Genomic DNA, 23,123 nt, shown 5'->3' with positions numbered 1-23,123 from the left:
CCATGGAGCTCTGGTGCTATGGAGCTATGGAGCTCTGGTGCTATGGAGCTATGGAGGTATGGAGCCACCAGCCAGCACCCTCCGTGGCTGGATCAATGGAAGTGTTTTAGGTACCAGGCAGCCAAAGGGCCGAGGCCTCACGCTCGACCACGCCGGCGCAGAGTTCCAGCCGCTCGGATAAGCTCTGTCACTCACCCGCCGCGCAGCCACCGGTAACGGGGAAATGTCGCCGCCTTGTGGACACGCCGTTGTAAATGAATGGGCTTTCGCACTTAGTGCAATTTTCGCCAACTCTCTGACTTAGAGCTATGGAAGTATGGAGCTATGGAGCCACCAGCCACCCAGGCTGGAGCTCTGGAGCTCTGGAGGTATGGAGCTCTGGTGCTATGGAAGTATGGAGCTCTGGTGCTATGGAAGTATGGAGCTATGGAGGTATGGAAGTATGGAGCTATGGAAGTATGGAGCTATGGAGCTCTGGAAGTATGGAGCTATGGAGCTCTGGAGGTATGGAGCCCTGGAGCTATGGAGCCCTGGAGCTATGGAAGTATGGAGCTCTGGTGCTATGGAGCTATGGAGCTCTGGTGCTATGGAGCTATGGAGCTATGGAGCTCTGGAGCTATGGAGCTCTGGAGGTATGGAGCTATGGAGCTATGGAGCTCTGGAGGTATGGAGCTATGGAGCTATGGAAGTATGGAGCTCTGGTGCTATGGAGCTATGGAGCTCTGGTGCTATGGAGCTATGGAGCTCTGGTGCTATGGAGCTATGGAGCTATGGAGCTCTGGAAGTATGGAGCTCTGGTGCTATGGAGCTATGGAGCTCTGGTGCTATGGAGCTATGGAGCTCTGGTGCTATGGAGCTCTGGTGCTATGGAGCTCTGGTGCTATGGAGCTATGGAGCTCTGGTGCTATGGAGCTATGGAGCTCTGGAGGTATGGAGCTCTGGAGGTATGGAGCTCTGGAGGTATGGAGCTATGGAGCCCTGGAGCTCTGGAGGTATGGAGCTATGGTGCTATGGAGCTCTGAAGCCATGGAGCTCTGGTGCTATGGAGCTCTGGAGCTCTGGAGGTATGGAGCTCTGGAGGTATGGAGCTATGGAGCCCTGGAGCTCTGGAGGTATGGAGCTATGGAGCTCTGAAGCCATGGAGCTCTGGTGCTATGGAGCTCTGGAGCTCTGGAGGTATGGAGCTCTGGAGGTATGGAGCTATGGAGCCCTGGAGCTCTGGAGGTATGGAGCTATGGTGCTATGGAGCTCTGAAGCCATGGAGCTCTGGTGCTATGGAGCTCTGGAGGTATGGAGCTCTGGAGGTATGGAGCTCTGGAGGTATGGAGCTATGGAGCCCTGGAGCTCTGGAGGTATGGAGCTATGGTGCTATGGAGCTCTGAAGCCATGGAGCTCTGGTGCTATGGAGCTCTGGAGGTATGGAGCTCTGGAGGTATGGAGCTCTGGAGGTATGGAGCTATGGAGCCCTGGAGCTCTGGAGGTATGGAGCTATGGTGCTATGGAGCTCTGAAGCCATGGAGCTCTGGTGCTATGGAGCTATGGAGCTCTGGTGCTATGGAGCTATGGAGGTATGGAGCCACCAGCCAGCACCCTCCGTGGCTGGATCAATGGAAGTGTTTTAGGTACCAGGCAGCCAAAGGGCCGAGGCCTCACGCTCGACCACGCCGGCGCAGAGTTCCAGCCGCTCGGATAAGCTCTGTCACTCACCCGCCGCGCAGCCACCGGTAACGGGGAAATGTCGCCGCCTGGCGGACACGCCGTTGTAAATGAATGGGCTTTCGCACTTAGTGCAATTTTCGCCAACTCTCTGACTTAGAGCTATGGAAGTATGGAGCTATGGAGCCACCAGCCACCCAGGCTGGAGCTATGGAGCTCTGGAGGTATGGAGCTCAGGTGCTATGGAAGTATGGAGCTATGGAGCTATGGAAGTATGGAGCTATGGAGCTATGGAGCTCTGGAAGTATGGAGCTATGGAGCTCTGGAGGTATGGAGCTATGGAGCCCTGGAGCCCTGGAGCCCTGGAGCTATGGAGCTCTGGTGCTATGGAGGTATGGAGCTCTGGAGGTATGGAGCTCTGGAGGTATGGAGCTATGGAGCTATGGAGCCCTGGAGCTATGGAGCTATGGAGCCCTGGAGCTATGGAGCTATGGAGCCCTGGAGCTATGGAGCTATGGAGCTCTGGTGCTATGGAGCTATGGAGCTATGGAGCTCTGGTGCTATGGAGCTATGGAGCTCTGGTGCTATGGAGCTATGGAGCTCTGGTGCTATGGAGCTATGGAGCTCTGGAAGTATGGAGCTATGGAGCTCTGGAGGTATGGAGCTATGGAGCCCTGGAGCTATGGAGCCCTGGAGCTATGGAAGTATGGAGCTCTGGTGCTATGGAGCTATGGAGCTCTGGTGCTATGGAGCTATGGAGCTCTGGAGCTATGGAGCTCTGGAGGTATGGAGCTATGGAGCTATGGAGCTCTGGAGGTATGGAGCTATGGAGCTATGGAAGTATGGAGCTCTGGTGCTATGGAGCTATGGAGCTCTGGTGCTATGGAGCTATGGAGCTCTGGTGCTATGGAGCTATGGAGCTATGGAGCTCTGGAAGTATGGAGCTCTGGTGCTATGGAGCTATGGAGCTCTGGTGCTATGGAGCTATGGAGCTCTGGTGCTATGGAGCTATGGAGCTCTGGTGCTATGGAGCTCTGGTGCTATGGAGCTCTGGTGCTATGGAGCTATGGAGCCCTGGTGCTATGGAGCTATGGAGCTCTGGAGGTATGGAGCTCTGGAGGTATGGAGCTCTGGAGGTATGGAGCTTTGGAGCCCTGGAGCTCTGGAGGTATGGAGCTATGGTGCTATGGAGCTCTGAAGCCATGGAGCTCTGGTGCTATGGAGCTCTGGAGCTCTGGAGGTATGGAGCTCTGGAGGTATGGAGCTATGGAGCCCTGGAGCTCTGGAGGTATGGAGCTATGGTGCTATGGAGCTCTGAAGCCATGGAGCTCTGGTGCTATGGAGCTCTGGAGCTCTGGAGGTATGGAGCTCTGGAGGTATGGAGCTATGGAGCCCTGGAGCTCTGGAGGTATGGAGCTATGGTGCTATGGAGCTCTGAAGCCATGGAGCTCTGGTGCTATGGAGCTCTGGAGCTCTGGAGGTATGGAGCTCTGGAGGTATGGAGCTCTGGAGGTATGGAGCTATGGAGCCCTGGAGCTCTGGAGGTATGGAGCTATGGTGCTATGGAGCTCTGAAGCCATGGAGCTCTGGTGCTATGGAGCTCTGGAGGTATGGAGCTCTGGAGGTATGGAGCTCTGGAGGTATGGAGCTATGGAGCCCTGGAGCTCTGGAGGTATGGAGCTATGGTGCTATGGAGCTCTGAAGCCATGGAGCTCTGGTGCTATGGAGCTATGGAGCTCTGGTGCTATGGAGCTATGGAGGTATGGAGCCACCAGCCAGCACCCTCCGTGGCTGGATCAATGGAAGTGTTTTAGGTACCAGGCAGCCAAAGGGCCGAGGCCTCACGCTCGACCACGCCGGCGCAGAGTTCCAGCCGCTCGGATAAGCTCTGTCACTCACCCGCCGCGCAGCCACCGGTAACGGGGAAATGTCGCCGCCTTGTGGACACGCCGTTGTAAATGAATGGGCTTTCGCACTTAGTGCAATTTTCGCCAACTCTCTGACTTAGAGCTATGGAAGTATGGAGCTATGGAGCCACCAGCCACCCAGGCTGGAGCTCTGGAGCTCTGGAGGTATGGAGCTCTGGTGCTATGGAAGTATGGAGCTCTGGTGCTATGGAAGTATGGAGCTATGGAGGTATGGAAGTATGGAGCTATGGAAGTATGGAGCTATGGAGCTCTGGAAGTATGGAGCTATGGAGCTCTGGAGGTATGGAGCCCTGGAGCTATGGAGCCCTGGAGCTATGGAAGTATGGAGCTCTGGTGCTATGGAGCTATGGAGCTCTGGTGCTATGGAGCTATGGAGCTATGGAGCTCTGGAGCTATGGAGCTCTGGAGGTATGGAGCTATGGAGCTATGGAGCTCTGGAGGTATGGAGCTATGGAGCTATGGAAGTATGGAGCTCTGGTGCTATGGAGCTATGGAGCTCTGGTGCTATGGAGCTATGGAGCTCTGGTGCTATGGAGCTATGGAGCTATGGAGCTCTGGAAGTATGGAGCTCTGGTGCTATGGAGCTATGGAGCTCTGGTGCTATGGAGCTATGGAGCTCTGGTGCTATGGAGCTCTGGTGCTATGGAGCTCTGGTGCTATGGAGCTATGGAGCTCTGGTGCTATGGAGCTCTGGAGGTATGGAGCTCTGGAGGTATGGAGCTCTGGAGGTATGGAGCTATGGAGCCCTGGAGCTCTGGAGGTATGGAGCTATGGTGCTATGGAGCTCTGAAGCCATGGAGCTCTGGTGCTATGGAGCTATGGAGCTCTGGTGCTATGGAGCTATGGAGCTATGGAGCTCTGGAAGTATGGAGCTCTGGTGCTATGGAGCTATGGAGCTCTGGTGCTATGGAGCTATGGAGCTCTGGTGCTATGGAGCTATGGAGCTCTGGTGCTATGGAGCTCTGGTGCTATGGAGCTCTGGTGCTATGGAGCTATGGAGCTCTGGTGCTATGGAGCTATGGAGCTCTGGAGGTATGGAGCTCTGGAGGTATGGAGCTCTGGAGGTATGGAGCTATGGAGCCCTGGAGCTCTGGAGGTATGGAGCTATGGTGCTATGGAGCTCTGAAGCCATGGAGCTCTGGTGCTATGGAGCTCTGGAGCTCTGGAGGTATGGAGCTCTGGAGGTATGGAGCTATGGAGCCCTGGAGCTCTGGAGGTATGGAGCTATGGAGCTCTGAAGCCATGGAGCTCTGGTGCTATGGAGCTCTGGAGCTCTGGAGGTATGGAGCTCTGGAGGTATGGAGCTATGGAGCCCTGGAGCTCTGGAGGTATGGAGCTATGGTGCTATGGAGCTCTGAAGCCATGGAGCTCTGGTGCTATGGAGCTCTGGAGGTATGGAGCTCTGGAGGTATGGAGCTCTGGAGGTATGGAGCTATGGAGCCCTGGAGCTCTGGAGGTATGGAGCTATGGTGCTATGGAGCTCTGAAGCCATGGAGCTCTGGTGCTATGGAGCTCTGGAGGTATGGAGCTCTGGAGGTATGGAGCTCTGGAGGTATGGAGCTATGGAGCCCTGGAGCTCTGGAGGTATGGAGCTATGGTGCTATGGAGCTCTGAAGCCATGGAGCTCTGGTGCTATGGAGCTATGGAGCTCTGGTGCTATGGAGCTATGGAGGTATGGAGCCACCAGCCAGCACCCTCCGTGGCTGGATCAATGGAAGTGTTTTAGGTACCAGGCAGCCAAAGGGCCGAGGCCTCACGCTCGACCACGCCGGCGCAGAGTTCCAGCCGCTCGGATAAGCTCTGTCACTCACCCGCCGCGCAGCCACCGGTAACGGGGAAATGTCGCCGCCTGGCGGACACGCCGTTGTAAATGAATGGGCTTTCGCACTTAGTGCAATTTTCGCCAACTCTCTGACTTAGAGCTATGGAAGTATGGAGCTATGGAGCCACCAGCCACCCAGGCTGGAGCTATGGAGCTCTGGAGGTATGGAGCTCAGGTGCTATGGAAGTATGGAGCTATGGAGCTATGGAAGTATGGAGCTATGGAGCTATGGAGCTCTGGAAGTATGGAGCTATGGAGCTCTGGAGGTATGGAGCTATGGAGCCCTGGAGCCCTGGAGCCCTGGAGCTATGGAGCTCTGGTGCTATGGAGGTATGGAGCTCTGGAGGTATGGAGCTCTGGAGGTATGGAGCTATGGAGCTATGGAGCCCTGGAGCTATGGAGCTATGGAGCCCTGGAGCTATGGAGCTATGGAGCCCTGGAGCTATGGAGCTATGGAGCTCTGGTGCTATGGAGCTATGGAGCTATGGAGCTCTGGTGCTATGGAGCTATGGAGCTCTGGTGCTATGGAGCTATGGAGCTCTGGTGCTATGGAGCTATGGAGCTCTGGAAGTATGGAGCTATGGAGCTCTGGAGGTATGGAGCTATGGAGCCCTGGAGCTATGGAGCCCTGGAGCTATGGAAGTATGGAGCTCTGGTGCTATGGAGCTATGGAGCTCTGGTGCTATGGAGCTATGGAGCTCTGGAGCTATGGAGCTCTGGAGGTATGGAGCTATGGAGCTATGGAGCTCTGGAGGTATGGAGCTATGGAGCTATGGAAGTATGGAGCTCTGGTGCTATGGAGCTATGGAGCTCTGGTGCTATGGAGCTATGGAGCTCTGGTGCTATGGAGCTATGGAGCTATGGAGCTCTGGAAGTATGGAGCTCTGGTGCTATGGAGCTATGGAGCTCTGGTGCTATGGAGCTATGGAGCTCTGGTGCTATGGAGCTATGGAGCTCTGGTGCTATGGAGCTCTGGTGCTATGGAGCTCTGGTGCTATGGAGCTATGGAGCCCTGGTGCTATGGAGCTATGGAGCTCTGGAGGTATGGAGCTCTGGAGGTATGGAGCTCTGGAGGTATGGAGCTTTGGAGCCCTGGAGCTCTGGAGGTATGGAGCTATGGTGCTATGGAGCTCTGAAGCCATGGAGCTCTGGTGCTATGGAGCTCTGGAGCTCTGGAGGTATGGAGCTCTGGAGGTATGGAGCTATGGAGCCCTGGAGCTCTGGAGGTATGGAGCTATGGTGCTATGGAGCTCTGAAGCCATGGAGCTCTGGTGCTATGGAGCTCTGGAGCTCTGGAGGTATGGAGCTCTGGAGGTATGGAGCTATGGAGCCCTGGAGCTCTGGAGGTATGGAGCTATGGTGCTATGGAGCTCTGAAGCCATGGAGCTCTGGTGCTATGGAGCTCTGGAGCTCTGGAGGTATGGAGCTCTGGAGGTATGGAGCTCTGGAGGTATGGAGCTATGGAGCCCTGGAGCTCTGGAGGTATGGAGCTATGGTGCTATGGAGCTCTGAAGCCATGGAGCTCTGGTGCTATGGAGCTCTGGAGGTATGGAGCTCTGGAGGTATGGAGCTCTGGAGGTATGGAGCTATGGAGCCCTGGAGCTCTGGAGGTATGGAGCTATGGTGCTATGGAGCTCTGAAGCCATGGAGCTCTGGTGCTATGGAGCTATGGAGCTCTGGTGCTATGGAGCTATGGAGGTATGGAGCCACCAGCCAGCACCCTCCGTGGCTGGATCAATGGAAGTGTTTTAGGTACCAGGCAGCCAAAGGGCCGAGGCCTCACGCTCGACCACGCCGGCGCAGAGTTCCAGCCGCTCGGATAAGCTCTGTCACTCACCCGCCGCGCAGCCACCGGTAACGGGGAAATGTCGCCGCCTTGTGGACACGCCGTTGTAAATGAATGGGCTTTCGCACTTAGTGCAATTTTCGCCAACTCTCTGACTTAGAGCTATGGAAGTATGGAGCTATGGAGCCACCAGCCACCCAGGCTGGAGCTCTGGAGCTCTGGAGGTATGGAGCTCTGGTGCTATGGAAGTATGGAGCTCTGGTGCTATGGAAGTATGGAGCTATGGAGGTATGGAAGTATGGAGCTATGGAAGTATGGAGCTATGGAGCTCTGGAAGTATGGAGCTATGGAGCTCTGGAGGTATGGAGCCCTGGAGCTATGGAGCCCTGGAGCTATGGAAGTATGGAGCTCTGGTGCTATGGAGCTATGGAGCTCTGGTGCTATGGAGCTATGGAGCTATGGAGCTCTGGAGCTATGGAGCTCTGGAGGTATGGAGCTATGGAGCTATGGAGCTCTGGAGGTATGGAGCTATGGAGCTATGGAAGTATGGAGCTCTGGTGCTATGGAGCTATGGAGCTCTGGTGCTATGGAGCTATGGAGCTCTGGTGCTATGGAGCTATGGAGCTATGGAGCTCTGGAAGTATGGAGCTCTGGTGCTATGGAGCTATGGAGCTCTGGTGCTATGGAGCTATGGAGCTCTGGTGCTATGGAGCTCTGGTGCTATGGAGCTCTGGTGCTATGGAGCTATGGAGCTCTGGTGCTATGGAGCTCTGGAGGTATGGAGCTCTGGAGGTATGGAGCTCTGGAGGTATGGAGCTATGGAGCCCTGGAGCTCTGGAGGTATGGAGCTATGGTGCTATGGAGCTCTGAAGCCATGGAGCTCTGGTGCTATGGAGCTATGGAGCTCTGGTGCTATGGAGCTATGGAGCTATGGAGCTCTGGAAGTATGGAGCTCTGGTGCTATGGAGCTATGGAGCTCTGGTGCTATGGAGCTATGGAGCTCTGGTGCTATGGAGCTATGGAGCTCTGGTGCTATGGAGCTCTGGTGCTATGGAGCTCTGGTGCTATGGAGCTATGGAGCTCTGGTGCTATGGAGCTATGGAGCTCTGGAGGTATGGAGCTCTGGAGGTATGGAGCTCTGGAGGTATGGAGCTATGGAGCCCTGGAGCTCTGGAGGTATGGAGCTATGGTGCTATGGAGCTCTGAAGCCATGGAGCTCTGGTGCTATGGAGCTCTGGAGCTCTGGAGGTATGGAGCTCTGGAGGTATGGAGCTATGGAGCCCTGGAGCTCTGGAGGTATGGAGCTATGGTGCTATGGAGCTCTGAAGCCATGGAGCTCTGGTGCTATGGAGCTCTGGAGCTCTGGAGGTATGGAGCTCTGGAGGTATGGAGCTCTGGAGGTATGGAGCTATGGAGCCCTGGAGCTCTGGAGGTATGGAGCTATGGTGCTATGGAGCTCTGAAGCCATGGAGCTCTGGTGCTATGGAGCTCTGGAGCTCTGGAGGTATGGAGCTCTGGAGGTATGGAGCTCTGGAGGTATGGAGCTATGGAGCCCTGGAGCTCTGGAGGTATGGAGCTATGGTGCTATGGAGCTCTGAAGCCATGGAGCTCTGGTGCTATGGAGCTCTGGAGGTATGGAGCTCTGGAGGTATGGAGCTCTGGAGGTATGGAGCTATGGAGCCCTGGAGCTCTGGAGGTATGGAGCTATGGTGCTATGGAGCTCTGAAGCCATGGAGCTCTGGTGCTATGGAGCTATGGAGCTCTGGTGCTATGGAGCTATGGAGGTATGGAGCCACCAGCCAGCACCCTCCGTGGCTGGATCAATGGAAGTGTTTTAGGTACCAGGCAGCCAAAGGGCCGAGGCCTCACGCTCGACCACGCCGGCGCAGAGTTCCAGCCGCTCGGATAAGCTCTGTCACTCACCCGCCGCGCAGCCACCGGTAACGGGGAAATGTCGCCGCCTTGTGGACACGCCGTTGTAAATGAATGGGCTTTCGCACTTAGTGCAATTTTCGCCAACTCTCTGACTGGAGCTATGGAAGTATGGAGCTATGGAGCCACCAGCCACCCAGGCTGGAGCTATGGAGCTCTGGAGGTATGGAGCTCTGGTGCTATGGAAGTATGGAGCTATGGAGCTATGGAAGTATGGAGCTATGGAGCTCTGGAAGTATGGAGCTATGGAGCTCTGGAGGTATGGAGCTATGGAGCCCTGGAGCCCTGGAGCTATGGAGCCCTGGAGCTATGGAGCTATGGAGCCCTGGAGCTATGGAGCTATGGAGCCCTGGAGCTATGGAGCTATGGAGCTCTGGTGCTATGGAGCTATGGAGCTCTGGTGCTATGGAGCTATGGAGCTCTGGTGCTATGGAGCTATGGAGCTCTGGTGCTATGGAGCTATGGAGCTCTGGTGCTATGGAGCTATGGAGCTCTGGTGCTATGGAGCTATGGAGCTCTGGTGCTATGGAGCTATGGAGCTCTGGAAGTATGGAGCTATGGAGCTCTGGAGGTATGGAGCTATGGAGCCCTGGAGCTATGGAGCCCTGGAGCTATGGAAGTATGGAGCTCTGGTGCTATGGAGCTATGGAGCTCTGGTGCTATGGAGCTATGGAGCTCTGGAGCTATGGAGCTCTGGAGGTATGGAGCTATGGAGCTATGGAGCTCTGGAGGTATGGAGCTATGGAGCTATGGAAGTATGGAGCTCTGGTGCTATGGAGCTATGGAGCTCTGGTGCTATGGAGCTATGGAGCTCTGGTGCTATGGAGCTATGGAGCTATGGAGCTCTGGAAGTATGGAGCTCTGGTGCTATGGAGCTATGGAGCTCTGGTGCTATGGAGCTATGGAGCTCTGGTGCTATGGAGCTATGGAGCTCTGGTGCTATGGAGCTCTGGTGCTATGGAGCTCTGGTGCTATGGAGCTATGGAGCTCTGGTGCTATGGAGCTATGGAGCTCTGGAGGTATGGAGCTCTGGAGGTATGGAGCTCTGGAGGTATGGAGCTTTGGAGCCCTGGAGCTCTGGAGGTATGGAGCTATGGTGCTATGGAGCTCTGAAGCCATGGAGCTCTGGTGCTATGGAGCTCTGGAGCTCTGGAGGTATGGAGCTCTGGAGGTATGGAGCTATGGAGCCCTGGAGCTCTGGAGGTATGGAGCTATGGTGCTATGGAGCTCTGAAGCCATGGAGCTCTGGTGCTATGGAGCTCTGGAGCTCTGGAGGTATGGAGCTCTGGAGGTATGGAGCTATGGAGCCCTGGAGCTCTGGAGGTATGGAGCTATGGTGCTATGGAGCTCTGAAGCCATGGAGCTCTGGTGCTATGGAGCTCTGGAGCTCTGGAGGTATGGAGCTCTGGAGGTATGGAGCTCTGGAGGTATGGAGCTATGGAGCCCTGGAGCTCTGGAGGTATGGAGCTATGGTGCTATGGAGCTCTGAAGCCATGGAGCTCTGGTGCTATGGAGCTCTGGAGGTATGGAGCTCTGGAGGTATGGAGCTCTGGAGGTATGGAGCTATGGAGCCCTGGAGCTCTGGAGGTATGGAGCTATGGTGCTATGGAGCTCTGAAGCCATGGAGCTCTGGTGCTATGGAGCTATGGAGCTCTGGTGCTATGGAGCTATGGAGGTATGGAGCCACCAGCCAGCACCCTCCGTGGCTGGATCAATGGAAGTGTTTTAGGTACCAGGCAGCCAAAGGGCCGAGGCCTCACGCTCGACCACGCCGGCGCAGAGTTCCAGCCGCTCGGATAAGCTCTGTCACTCACCCGCCGCGCAGCCACCGGTAACGGGGAAATGTCGCCGCCTTGTGGACACGCCGTTGTAAATGAATGGGCTTTCGCACTTAGTGCAATTTTCGCCAACTCTCTGACTTAGAGCTATGGAAGTATGGAGCTATGGAGCCACCAGCCACCCAGGCTGGAGCTCTGGAGCTCTGGAGGTATGGAGCTCTGGTGCTATGGAAGTATGGAGCTCTGGTGCTATGGAAGTATGGAGCTATGGAGGTATGGAAGTATGGAGCTATGGAGCTCTGGAAGTATGGAGCTATGGAGCTCTGGAGGTATGGAGCCCTGGAGCTATGGAGCCCTGGAGCTATGGAAGTATGGAGCTCTGGTGCTATGGAGCTATGGAGCTCTGGTGCTATGGAGCTATGGAGCTATGGAGCTCTGGAGCTATGGAGCTCTGGTGCTATGGAGCTATGGAGCTATGGAGCTCTGGAAGTATGGAGCTCTGGTGCTATGGAGCTATGGAGCTCTGGTGCTATGGAGCTATGGAGCTCTGGTGCTATGGAGCTATGGAGCTCTGGTGCTATGGAGCTCTGGTGCTATGGAGCTCTGGTGCTATGGAGCTATGGAGCTCTGGTGCTATGGAGCTATGGAGCTCTGGTGCTATGGAGCTCTGGTGCTATGGAGCTCTGGTGCTATGGAGCTATGGAGCTCTGGTGCTATGGAGCTATGGAGCTCTGGAGGTATGGAGCTCTGGAGGTATGGAGCTCTGGAGGTATGGAGCTATGGAGCCCTGGAGCTCTGGAGGTATGGAGCTATGGTGCTATGGAGCTCTGAAGCCATGGAGCTCTGGTGCTATGGAGCTATGGAGCTCTGGTGCTATGGAGCTCTGGTGCTATGGAGCTCTGGTGCTATGGAGCTATGGAGCTCTGGTGCTATGGAGCTATGGAGCTCTGGAGGTATGGAGCTCTGGAGGTATGGAGCTCTGGAGGTATGGAGCTATGGAGCCCTGGAGCTCTGGAGGTATGGAGCTATGGTGCTATGGAGCTCTGAAGCCATGGAGCTCTGGTGCTATGGAGCTCTGGAGCTCTGGAGGTATGGAGCTCTGGAGGTATGGAGCTATGGAGCCCTGGAGCTCTGGAGGTATGGAGCTATGGAGCTCTGAAGCCATGGAGCTCTGGTGCTATGGAGCTCTGGAGCTCTGGAGGTATGGAGCTCTGGAGGTATGGAGCTCTGGAGGTATGGAGCTATGGAGCCCTGGAGCTCTGGAGGTATGGAGCTATGGTGCTATGGAGCTCTGAAGCCATGGAGCTCTGGTGCTATGGAGCTCTGGAGGTATGGAGCTCTGGAGGTATGGAGCTCTGGAGGTATGGAGCTATGGAGCCCTGGAGCTCTGGAGGTATGGAGCTATGGTGCTATGGAGCTCTGAAGCCATGGAGCTCTGGTGCTATGGAGCTCTGGAGGTATGGAGCTCTGGAGGTATGGAGCTCTGGAGGTATGGAGCTATGGAGCCCTGGAGCTCTGGAGGTATGGAGCTATGGTGCTATGGAGCTCTGAAGCCATGGAGCTCTGGTGCTATGGAGCTATGGAGCTCTGGTGCTATGGAGCTATGGAGGTATGGAGCCACCAGCCAGCACCCTCCGTGGCTGGATCAATGGAAGTGTTTTAGGTACCAGGCAGCCAAAGGGCCGAGGCCTCACGCTCGACCACGCCGGCGCAGAGTTCCAGCCGCTCGGATAAGCTCTGTCACTCACCCGCCGCGCAGCCACCGGTAACGGGGAAATGTCGCCGCCTGGCGGACACGCCGTTGTAAATGAATGGGCTTTCGCACTTAGTGCAATTTTCGCCAACTCTCTGACTTAGAGCTATGGAAGTATGGAGCTATGGAGCCACCAGCCACCCAGGCTGGAGCTATGGAGCTCTGGAGGTATGGAGCTCAGGTGCTATGGAAGTATGGAGCTATGGAGCTATGGAAGTATGGAGCTATGGAGCTATGGAGCTCTGGAAGTATGGAGCTATGGAGCTCTGGAGGTATGGAGCTATGGAGCCCTGGAGCCCTGGAGCTATGGAGCTCTGGTGCTATGGAGGTATGGAGCTCTGGAGGTATGGAGCTCTGGAGGTATGGAGCTATGGAGCTATGGAGCCCTGGAGCTATGGAGCTATGGAGCCCTGGAGCTATGGAGCTATGGAGCCCTGGAGCTATGGAGCTATGGAGCTCTGGTGCTATGGAGCTATGGAGCTCTGGTGCTATGGAGCTATGGAGCTCTGGTGCTATGGAGCTATGGAGCTCTGGTGCTATGGAGCTATGGAGCTCTGGAAGTATGGAGCTATGGAGCTCTGGAGGTATGGAGCTATGGAGCCCTGGAGCTATGGAGCCCTGGAGCTATGGAAGTATGGAGCTCTGGTGCTATGGAGCTATGGAGCTCTGGTGCTATGGAGCTATGGAGCTCTGGAGCTATGGAGCTCTGGAGGTATGGAGCTATGGAGCTATGGAGCTATGGAGCTCTGGAGGTATGGAGCTATGGAGCTATGGAAGTATGGAGCTCTGGTGCTATGGAGCTATGGAGCTCTGGTGCTATGGAGCTATGGAGCTCTGGTGCTATGGAGCTATGGAGCTCTGGAAGTATGGAGCTCTGGTGCTATGGAGCTATGGAGCTCTGGTGCTATGGAGCTATGGAGCTCTGGTGCTATGGAGCTATGGAGCTCTGGTGCTATGGAGCTCTGGTGCTATGGAGCTCTGGTGCTATGGAGCTATGGAGCTCTGGTGCTATGGAGCTATGGAGCTCTGGAGGTATGGAGCTCTGGAGGTATGGAGCTCTGGAGGTATGGAGCTTTGGAGCCCTGGAGCTCTGGAGGTATGGAGCTATGGTGCTATGGAGCTCTGAAGCCATGGAGCTCTGGTGCTATGGAGCTCTGGAGCTCTGGAGGTATGGAGCTCTGGAGGTATGGAGCTATGGAGCCCTGGAGCTCTGGAGGTATGGAGCTAGGTTGCTATGGAGCTCTGAAGCCATGGAGCTCTGGTGCTATGGAGCTCTGGAGCTCTGGAGGTATGGAGCTCTGGAGGTATGGAGCTATGGAGCCCTGGAGCTCTGGAGGTATGGAGCTATGGTGCTATGGAGCTCTGAAGCCATGGAGCTCTGGTGCTATGGAGCTCTGGAGCTCTGGAGGTATGGAGCTCTGGAGGTATGGAGCTCTGGAGGTATGGAGCTATGGAGCCCTGGAGCTCTGGAGGTATGGAGCTATGGTGCTATGGAGCTCTGAAGCCATGGAGCTCTGGTGCTATGGAGCTCTGGAGGTATGGAGCTCTGGAGGTATGGAGCTCTGGAGGTATGGAGCTATGGAGCCCTGGAGCTCTGGAGGTATGGAGCTATGGTGCTATGGAGCTCTGAAGCCATGGAGCTCTGGTGCTATGGAGCTCTGGAGGTATGGAGCTCTGGAGGTATGGAGCTCTGGAGGTATGGAGCTATGGAGCCCTGGAGCTCTGGAGGTATGGAGCTATGGTGCTATGGAGCTCTGAAGCCATGGAGCTCTGGTGCTATGGAGCTCTGGAGGTATGGAGCTCTGGAGGTATGGAGCTCTGGAGGTATGGAGCTATGGAGCCCTGGAGCTCTGGAGGTATGGAGCTATGGTGCTATGGAGCTCTGAAGCCATGGAGCTCTGGTGCTATGGAGCTATGGAGCTCTGGTGCTATGGAGCTATGGAGGTATGGAGCCACCAGCCAGCACCCTCCGTGGCTGGATCAATGGAAGTGTTTTAGGTACCAGGCAGCCAAAGGGCCGAGGCCTCACGCTCGACCACGCCGGCGCAGAGTTCCAGCCGCTCGGATAAGCTCTGTCACTCACCCGCCGCGCAGCCACCGGTAACGGGGAAATGTCGCCGCCTTGTGGACACGCCGTTGTAAATGAATGGGCTTTCGCACTTAGTGCAATTTTCGCCAACTCTCTGACTTAGAGCTATGGAAGTATGGAGCTATGGAGCCACCAGCCACCCAGGCTGGAGCTCTGGAGCTCTGGAGGTATGGAGCTCTGGTGCTATGGAAGTATGGAGCTCTGGTGCTATGGAAGTATGGAGCTATGGAGGTATGGAAGTATGGAGCTATGGAAGTATGGAGCTATGGAGCTCTGGAAGTATGGAGCTATGGAGCTCTGGAGGTATGGAGCCCTGGAGCTATGGAGCCCTGGAGCTATGGAAGTATGGAGCTCTGGTGCTATGGAGCTATGGAGCTCTGGTGCTATGGAGCTATGGAGCTATGGAGCTCTGGAGCTATGGAGCTCTGGAGGTATGGAGCTATGGAGCTATGGAGCTCTGGAGGTATGGAGCTATGGAGCTATGGAAGTATGGAGCTCTGGTGCTATGGAGCTATGGAGCTCTTGTGCTATGGAGCTATGGAGCTCTGGTGCTATGGAGCTATGGAGCTATGGAGCTCTGGAAGTATGGAGCTCTGGTGCTATGGAGCTATGGAGCTCTGGTGCTATGGAGCTATGGAGCTCTGGTGCTATGGAGCTCTGGTGCTATGGAGCTCTGGTGCTATGGAGCTATGGAGCTCTGGTGCTATGGAGCTATGGAGCTCTGGAGGTATGGAGCTCTGGAGGTATGGAGCTCTGGAGGTATGGAGCTATGGAGCCCTGGAGCTCTGGAGGTATGGAGCTATGGTGCTATGGAGCTCTGAAGCCATGGAGCTCTGGTGCTATGGAGCTCTGGAGCTCTGGAGGTATGGAGCTCTGGAGGTATGGAGCTATGGAGCCCTGGAGCTCTGGAGGTATGGAGCTATGGAGCTCTGAAGCCATGGAGCTCTGGTGCTATGGAGCTCTGGAGCTCTGGAGGTATGGAGCTCTGGAGGTATGGAGCTATGGAGCCCTGGAGCTCTGGAGGTATGGAGCTATGGTGCTATGGAGCTCTGAAGCCATGGAGCTCTGGTGCTATGGAGCTCTGGAGGTATGGAGCTCTGGAGGTATGGAGCTCTGGAGGTATGGAGCTATGGAGCCCTGGAGCTCTGGAGGTATGGAGCTATGGTGCTATGGAGCTCTGAAGCCATGGAGCTCTGGTGCTATGGAGCTCTGGAGGTATGGAGCTCTGGAGGTATGGAGCTCTGGAGGTATGGAGCTATGGAGCCCTGGAGCTCTGGAGGTATGGAGCTATGGTGCTATGGAGCTCTGAAGCCATGGAGCTCTGGTGCTATGGAGCTATGGAGCTCTGGTGCTATGGAGCTATGGAGGTATGGAGCCACCAGCCAGCACCCTCCGTGGCTGGATCAATGGAAGTGTTTTAGGTACCAGGCAGCCAAAGGGCCGAGGCCTCACGCTCGACCACGCCGGCGCAGAGTTCCAGCCGCTCGGATAAGCTCTGTCACTCACCCGCCGCGCAGCCACCGGTAACGGGGAAATGTCGCCGCCTGGCGGACACGCCGTTGTAAATGAATGGGCTTTCGCACTTAGTGCAATTTTCGCCAACTCTCTGACTTAGAGCTATGGAAGTATGGAGCTATGGAGCCACCAGCCACCCAGGCTGGAGCTATGGAGCTCTGGAGGTATGGAGCTCAGGTGCTATGGAAGTATGGAGCTATGGAGCTATGGAAGTATGGAGCTATGGAGCTATGGAGCTCTGGAAGTATGGAGCTATGGAGCTCTGGAGGTATGGAGCTATGGAGCCCTGGAGCCCTGGAGCTATGGAGCTCTGGTGCTATGGAGGTATGGAGCTCTGGAGGTATGGAGCTCTGGAGGTATGGAGCTATGGAGCTATGGAGCCCTGGAGCTATGGAGCTATGGAGCCCTGGAGCTATGGAGCTATGGAGCCCTGGAGCTATGGAGCTATGGAGCTCTGGTGCTATGGAGCTATGGAGCTCTGGTGCTATGGAGCTATGGAGCTCTGGTGCTATGGAGCTATGGAGCTCTGGTGCTATGGAGCTATGGAGCTCTGGAAGTATGGAGCTATGGAGCTCTGGAGGTATGGAGCTATGGAGCCCTGGAGCTATGGAGCCCTGGAGCTATGGAAGTATGGAGCTCTGGTGCTATGGAGCTATGGAGCTCTGGTGCTATGGAGCTATGGAGCTCTGGAGCTATGGAGCTCTGGAGGTATGGAGCTATGGAGCTATGGAGCTCTGGAGGTATGGAGCTATGGAGCTATGGAAGTATGGAGCTCTGGTGCTATGGAGCTATGGAGCTCTGGTGCTATGGAGCTATGGAGCTCTGGTGCTATGGAGCTATGGAGCTATGGAGCTCTGGAAGTATGGAGCTCTGGTGCTATGGAGCTATGGAGCTCTGGTGCTATGGAGCTATGGAGCTCTGGTGCTATGGAGCTATGGAGCTCTGGTGCTATGGAGCTCTGGTGCTATGGAGCTCTGGTGCTATGGAGCTATGGAGCTCTGGTGCTATGGAGCTATGGAGCTCTGGAGGTATGGAGCTCTGGAGGTATGGAGCTCTGGAGGTATGGAGCTTTGGAGCCCTGGAGCTCTGGAGGTATGGAGCTATGGTGCTATGGAGCTCTGAAGCCATGGAGCTCTGGTGCTATGGAGCTCTGGAGCTCTGGAGGTATGGAGCTCTGGAGGTATGGAGCTATGGAGCCCTGGAGCTCTGGAGGTATGGAGCTATGGTGCTATGGAGCTCTGAAGCCATGGAGCTCTGGTGCTATGGAGCTCTGGAGCTCTGGAGGTATGGAGCTCTGGAGGTATGGAGCTATGGAGCCCTGGAGCTCTGGAGGTATGGAGCTATGGTGCTATGGAGCTCTGAAGCCATGGAGCTCTGGTGCTATGGAGCTCTGGAGCTCTGGAGGTATGGAGCTCTGGAGGTATGGAGCTCTGGAGGTATGGAGCTATGGAGCCCTGGAGCTCTGGAGGTATGGAGCTATGGTGCTATGGAGCTCTGAAGCCATGGAGCTCTGGTGCTATGGAGCTCTGGAGCTCTGGAGGTATGGAGCTCTGGAGGTATGGAGCTCTGGAGGTATGGAGCTATGGAGCCCTGGAGCTCTGGAGGTATGGAGCTATGGTGCTATGGAGCTCTGAAGCCATGGAGCTCTGGTGCTATGGAGCTCTGGAGGTATGGAGCTCTGGAGGTATGGAGCTCTGGAGGTATGGAGCTATGGAGCCCTGGAGCTCTGGAGGTATGGAGCTATGGTGCTATGGAGCTCTGAAGCCATGGAGCTCTGGTGCTATGGAGCTATGGAGCTCTGGTGCTATGGAGCTATGGAGGTATGGAGCCACCAGCCAGCACCCTCCGTGGCTGGATCAATGGAAGTGTTTTAGGTACCAGGCAGCCAAAGGGCCGAGGCCTCACGCTCGACCACGCCGGCGCAGAGTTCCAGCCGCTCGGATAAGCTCTGTCACTCACCCGCCGCGCAGCCACCGGTAACGGGGAAATGTCGCCGCCTTGTGGACACGCCGTTGTAAATGAATGGGCTTTCGCACTTAGTGCAATTTTCGCCAACTCTCTGACTGGAGCTATGGAAGTATGGAGCTATGGAGCCACCAGCCACCCAGGCTGGAGCTATGGAGCTCTGGAGGTATGGAGCTCTGGTGCTATGGAAGTATGGAGCTATGGAGCTATGGAAGTATGGAGCTATGGAGCTATGGAGCTCTGGAAGTATGGAGCTATGGAGCTCTGGAGGTATGGAGCTATGGAGCCCTGGAGCCCTGGAGCTATGGAGCCCTGGAGCTATGGAGCTATGGAGCCCTGGAGCTATGGAGCTATGGAGCCCTGGAGCTATGGAGCTATGGAGCTCTGGTGCTATGGAGCTATGGAGCTCTGGTGCTATGGAGCTATGGAGCTCTGGTGCTATGGAGCTATGGAGCTCTGGTGCTATGGAGCTATGGAGCTCTGGTGCTATGGAGCTATGGAGCTCTGGTGCTATGGAGCTATGGAGCTCTGGAAGTATGGAGCTATGGAGCTCTGGAGGTATGGAGCTATGGAGCCCTGGAGCTATGGAGCCCTGGAGCTATGGAAGTATGGAGCTCTGGTGCTATGGAGCTATGGAGCTCTGGTGCTATGGAGCTATGGAGCTCTGGAGCTATGGAGCTCTGGAGGTATGGAGCTATGGAGCTATGGAGCTCTGGAGGTATGGAGCTATGGAGCTATGGAAGTATGGAGCTCTGGTGCTATGGAGCTATGGAGCTCTGGTGCTATGGAGCTATGGAGCTCTGGTGCTATGGAGCTATGGAGCTATGGAGCTCTGGAAGTATGGAGCTCTGGTGCTATGGAGCTATGGAGCTCTGGTGCTATGGAGCTATGGAGCTCTGGTGCTATGGAGCTATGGAGCTCTGGTGCTATGGAGCTCTGGTGCTATGGAGCTCTGGTGCTATGGAGCTATGGAGCTCTGGTGCTATGGAGCTATGGAGCTCTGGAGGTATGGAGCTCTGGAGGTATGGAGCTCTGGAGGTATGGAGCTTTGGAGCCCTGGAGCTCTGGAGGTATGGAGCTATGGTGCTATGGAGCTCTGAAGCCATGGAGCTCTGGTGCTATGGAGCTCTGGAGCTCTGGAGGTATGGAGCTCTGGAGGTATGGAGCTATGGAGCCCTGGAGCTCTGGAGGTATGGAGCTATGGTGCTATGGAGCTCTGAAGCCATGGAGCTCTGGTGCTATGGAGCTCTGGAGCTCTGGAGGTATGGAGCTCTGGAGGTATGGAGCTATGGAGCCCTGGAGCTCTGGAGGTATGGAGCTATGGTGCTATGGAGCTCTGAAGCCATGGAGCTCTGGTGCTATGGAGCTCTGGAGCTCTGGAGGTATGGAGCTCTGGAGGTATGGAGCTCTGGAGGTATGGAGCTATGGAGCCCTGGAGCTCTGGAGGTATGGAGCTATGGTGCTATGGAGCTCTGAAGCCATGGAGCTCTGGTGCTATGGAGCTCTGGAGGTATGGAGCTCTGGAGGTATGGAGCTCTGGAGGTATGGAGCTATGGAGCCCTGGAGCTCTGGAGGTATGGAGCTATGGTGCTATGGAGCTCTGAAGCCATGGAGCTCTGGTGCTATGGAGCTCTGGAGGTATGGAGCTCTGGAGGTATGGAGCTCTGGAGGTATGGAGCTATGGAGCCCTGGAGCTCTGGAGGTATGGAGCTATGGTGCTATGGAGCTCTGAAGCCATGGAGCTCTGGTGCTATGGAGCTCTGGAGGTATGGAGCTCTGGAGGTATGGAGCTCTGGAGGTATGGAGCTATGGAGCCCTGGAGCTCTGGAGGTATGGAGCTATGGTGCTATGGAGCTCTGAAGCCATGGAGCTCTGGTGCTATGGAGCTATGGAGCTCTGGTGCTATGGAGCTATGGAGGTATGGAGCCACCAGCCAGCACCCTCCGTGGCTGGATCAATGGAAGTGTTTTAGGTACCAGGCAGCCAAAGGGCCGAGGCCTCACGCTCGACCACGCCGGCGCAGAGTTCCAGCCGCTCGGATAAGCTCTGTCACTCACCCGCCGCGCAGCCACCGGTAACGGGGAAATGTCGCCGCCTTGTGGACACGCCGTTGTAAATGAATGGGCTTTCGCACTTAGTGCAATTTTCGCCAACTCTCTGACTTAGAGCTATGGAAGTATGGAGCTATGGAGCCACCAGCCACCCAGGCTGGAGCTCTGGAGCTCTGGAGGTATGGAGCTCTGGTGCTATGGAAGTATGGAGCTCTGGTGCTATGGAAGTATGGAGCTATGGAGGTATGGAAGTATGGAGCTATGGAAGTATGGAGCTATGGAGCTCTGGAAGTATGGAGCTATGGAGCTCTGGAGGTATGGAGCCCTGGAGCTATGGAGCCCTGGAGCTATGGAAGTATGGAGCTCTGGTGCTATGGAGCTATGGAGCTCTGGTGCTATGGAGCTATGGAGCTATGGAGCTCTGGAGCTATGGAGCTCTGGAGGTATGGAGCTATGGAGCTATGGAGCTCTGGAGGTATGGAGCTATGGAGCTATGGAAGTATGGAGCTCTGGTGCTATGGAGCTATGGAGCTCTTGTGCTATGGAGCTATGGAGCTCTGGTGCTATGGAGCTATGGAGCTCTGGAAGTATGGAGCTCTGGTGCTATGGAGCTATGGAGCTCTGGTGCTATGGAGCTATGGAGCTCTGGTGCTATGGAGCTCTGGTGCTATGGAGCTCTGGTGCTATGGAGCTATGGAGCTCTGGTGCTATGGAGCTATGGAGCTCTGGAGGTATGGAGCTCTGGAGGTATGGAGCTCTGGAGGTATGGAGCTATGGAGCCCTGGAGCTCTGGAGGTATGGAGCTATGGTGCTATGGAGCTCTGAAGCCATGGAGCTCTGGTGCTATGGAGCTCTGGAGCTCTGGAGGTATGGAGCTCTGGAGGTATGGAGCTATGGAGCCCTGGAGCTCTGGAGGTATGGAGCTATGGAGCTCTGAAGCCATGGAGCTCTGGTGCTATGGAGCTCTGGAGCTCTGGAGGTATGGAGCTCTGGAGGTATGGAGCTATGGAGCCCTGGAGCTCTGGAGGTATGGAGCTATGGTGCTATGGAGCTCTGAAGCCATGGAGCTCTGGTGCTATGGAGCTCTGGAGGTATGGAGCTCTGGAGGTATGGAGCTCTGGAGGTATGGAGCTATGGAGCCCTGGAGCTCTGGAGGTATGGAGCTATGGTGCTATGGAGCTCTGAAGCCATGGAGCTCTGGTGCTATGGAGCTCTGGAGGTATGGAGCTCTGGAGGTATGGAGCTCTGGAGGTATGGAGCTATGGAGCCCTGGAGCTCTGGAGGTATGGAGCTATGGTGCTATGGAGCTCTGAAGCCATGGAGCTCTGGTGCTATGGAGCTATGGAGCTCTGGTGCTATGGAGCTATGGAGGTATGGAGCCACCAGCCAGCACCCTCCGTGGCTGGATCAATGGAAGTGTTTTAGGTACCAGGCAGCCAAAGGGCCGAGGCCTCACGCTCGACCACGCCGGCGCAGAGTTCCAGCCGCTCGGATAAGCTCTGTCACTCACCCGCCGCGCAGCCACCGGTAACGGGGAAATGTCGCCGCCTGGCGGACACGCCGTTGTAAATGAATGGGCTTTCGCACTTAGTGCAATTTTCGCCAACTCTCTGACTTCGAGCTATGGAAGTATGGAGCTATGGAGCCACCAGCCACCCAGGCTGGAGCTATGGAGCTCTGGAGGTATGGAGCTCAGGTGCTATGGAAGTATGGAGCTATGGAGCTATGGAAGTATGGAGCTATGGAGCTATGGAGCTCTGGAAGTATGGAGCTATGGAGCTCTGGAGGTATGGAGCTATGGAGCCCTGGAGCCCTGGAGCTATGGAGCTCTGGTGCTATGGAGGTATGGAGCTCTGGAGGTATGGAGCTCTGGAGGTATGGAGCTATGGAGCTATGGAGCCCTGGAGCTATGGAGCTATGGAGCCCTGGAGCTATGGAGCTATGGAGCCCTGGAGCTATGGAGCTATGGAGCTCTGGTGCTATGGAGCTATGGAGCTCTGGTGCTATGGAGCTATGGAGCTCTGGTGCTATGGAGCTATGGAGCTCTGGTGCTATGGAGCTATGGAGCTCTGGAAGTATGGAGCTATGGAGCTCTGGAGGTATGGAGCTATGGAGCCCTGGAGCTATGGAGCCCTGGAGCTATGGAAGTATGGAGCTCTGGTGCTATGGAGCTATGGAGCTCTGGTGCTATGGAGCTATGGAGCTCTGGAGCTATGGAGCTCTGGAGGTATGGAGCTATGGAGCTATGGAGCTCTGGAGGTATGGAGCTATGGAGCTATGGAAGTATGGAGCTCTGGTGCTATGGAGCTATGGAGCTCTGGTGCTATGGAGCTATGGAGCTCTGGTGCTATGGAGCTATGGAGCTATGGAGCTCTGGAAGTATGGAGCTCTGGTGCTATGGAGCTATGGAGCTCTGGTGCTATGGAGCTATGGAGCTCTGGTGCTATGGAGCTCTGGTGCTATGGAGCTCTGGTGCTATGGAGCTATGGAGCTCTGGTGCTATGGAGCTCTGGAGGTATGGAGCTCTGGAGGTATGGAGCTCTGGAGGTATGGAGCTATGGAGCCCTGGAGCTCTGGAGGTATGGAGCTATGGTGCTATGGAGCTCTGAAGCCATGGAGCTCTGGTGCTATGGAGCTATGGAGCTCTGGTGCTATGGAGCTATGGAGCTATGGAGCTCTGGAAGTATGGAGCTCTGGTGCTATGGAGCTATGGAGCTCTGGTGCTATGGAGCTATGGAGCTCTGGTGCTATGGAGCTATGGAGCTCTGGTGCTATGGAGCTCTGGTGCTATGGAGCTCTGGTGCTATGGAGCTATGGAGCTCTGGTGCTATGGAGCTATGGAGCTCTG

Source organism: Syngnathus leptorhynchus, unplaced genomic scaffold (genome assembly GCF_054491065.1).
Source record: "Syngnathus leptorhynchus isolate UIUO unplaced genomic scaffold, UIUO_Slep HiC_scaffold_25, whole genome shotgun sequence".
Lineage (NCBI taxonomy): Eukaryota > Metazoa > Chordata > Actinopteri > Syngnathiformes > Syngnathidae > Syngnathus > Syngnathus leptorhynchus.
Note: the sequence above shows the minus strand (reverse complement) of the source record.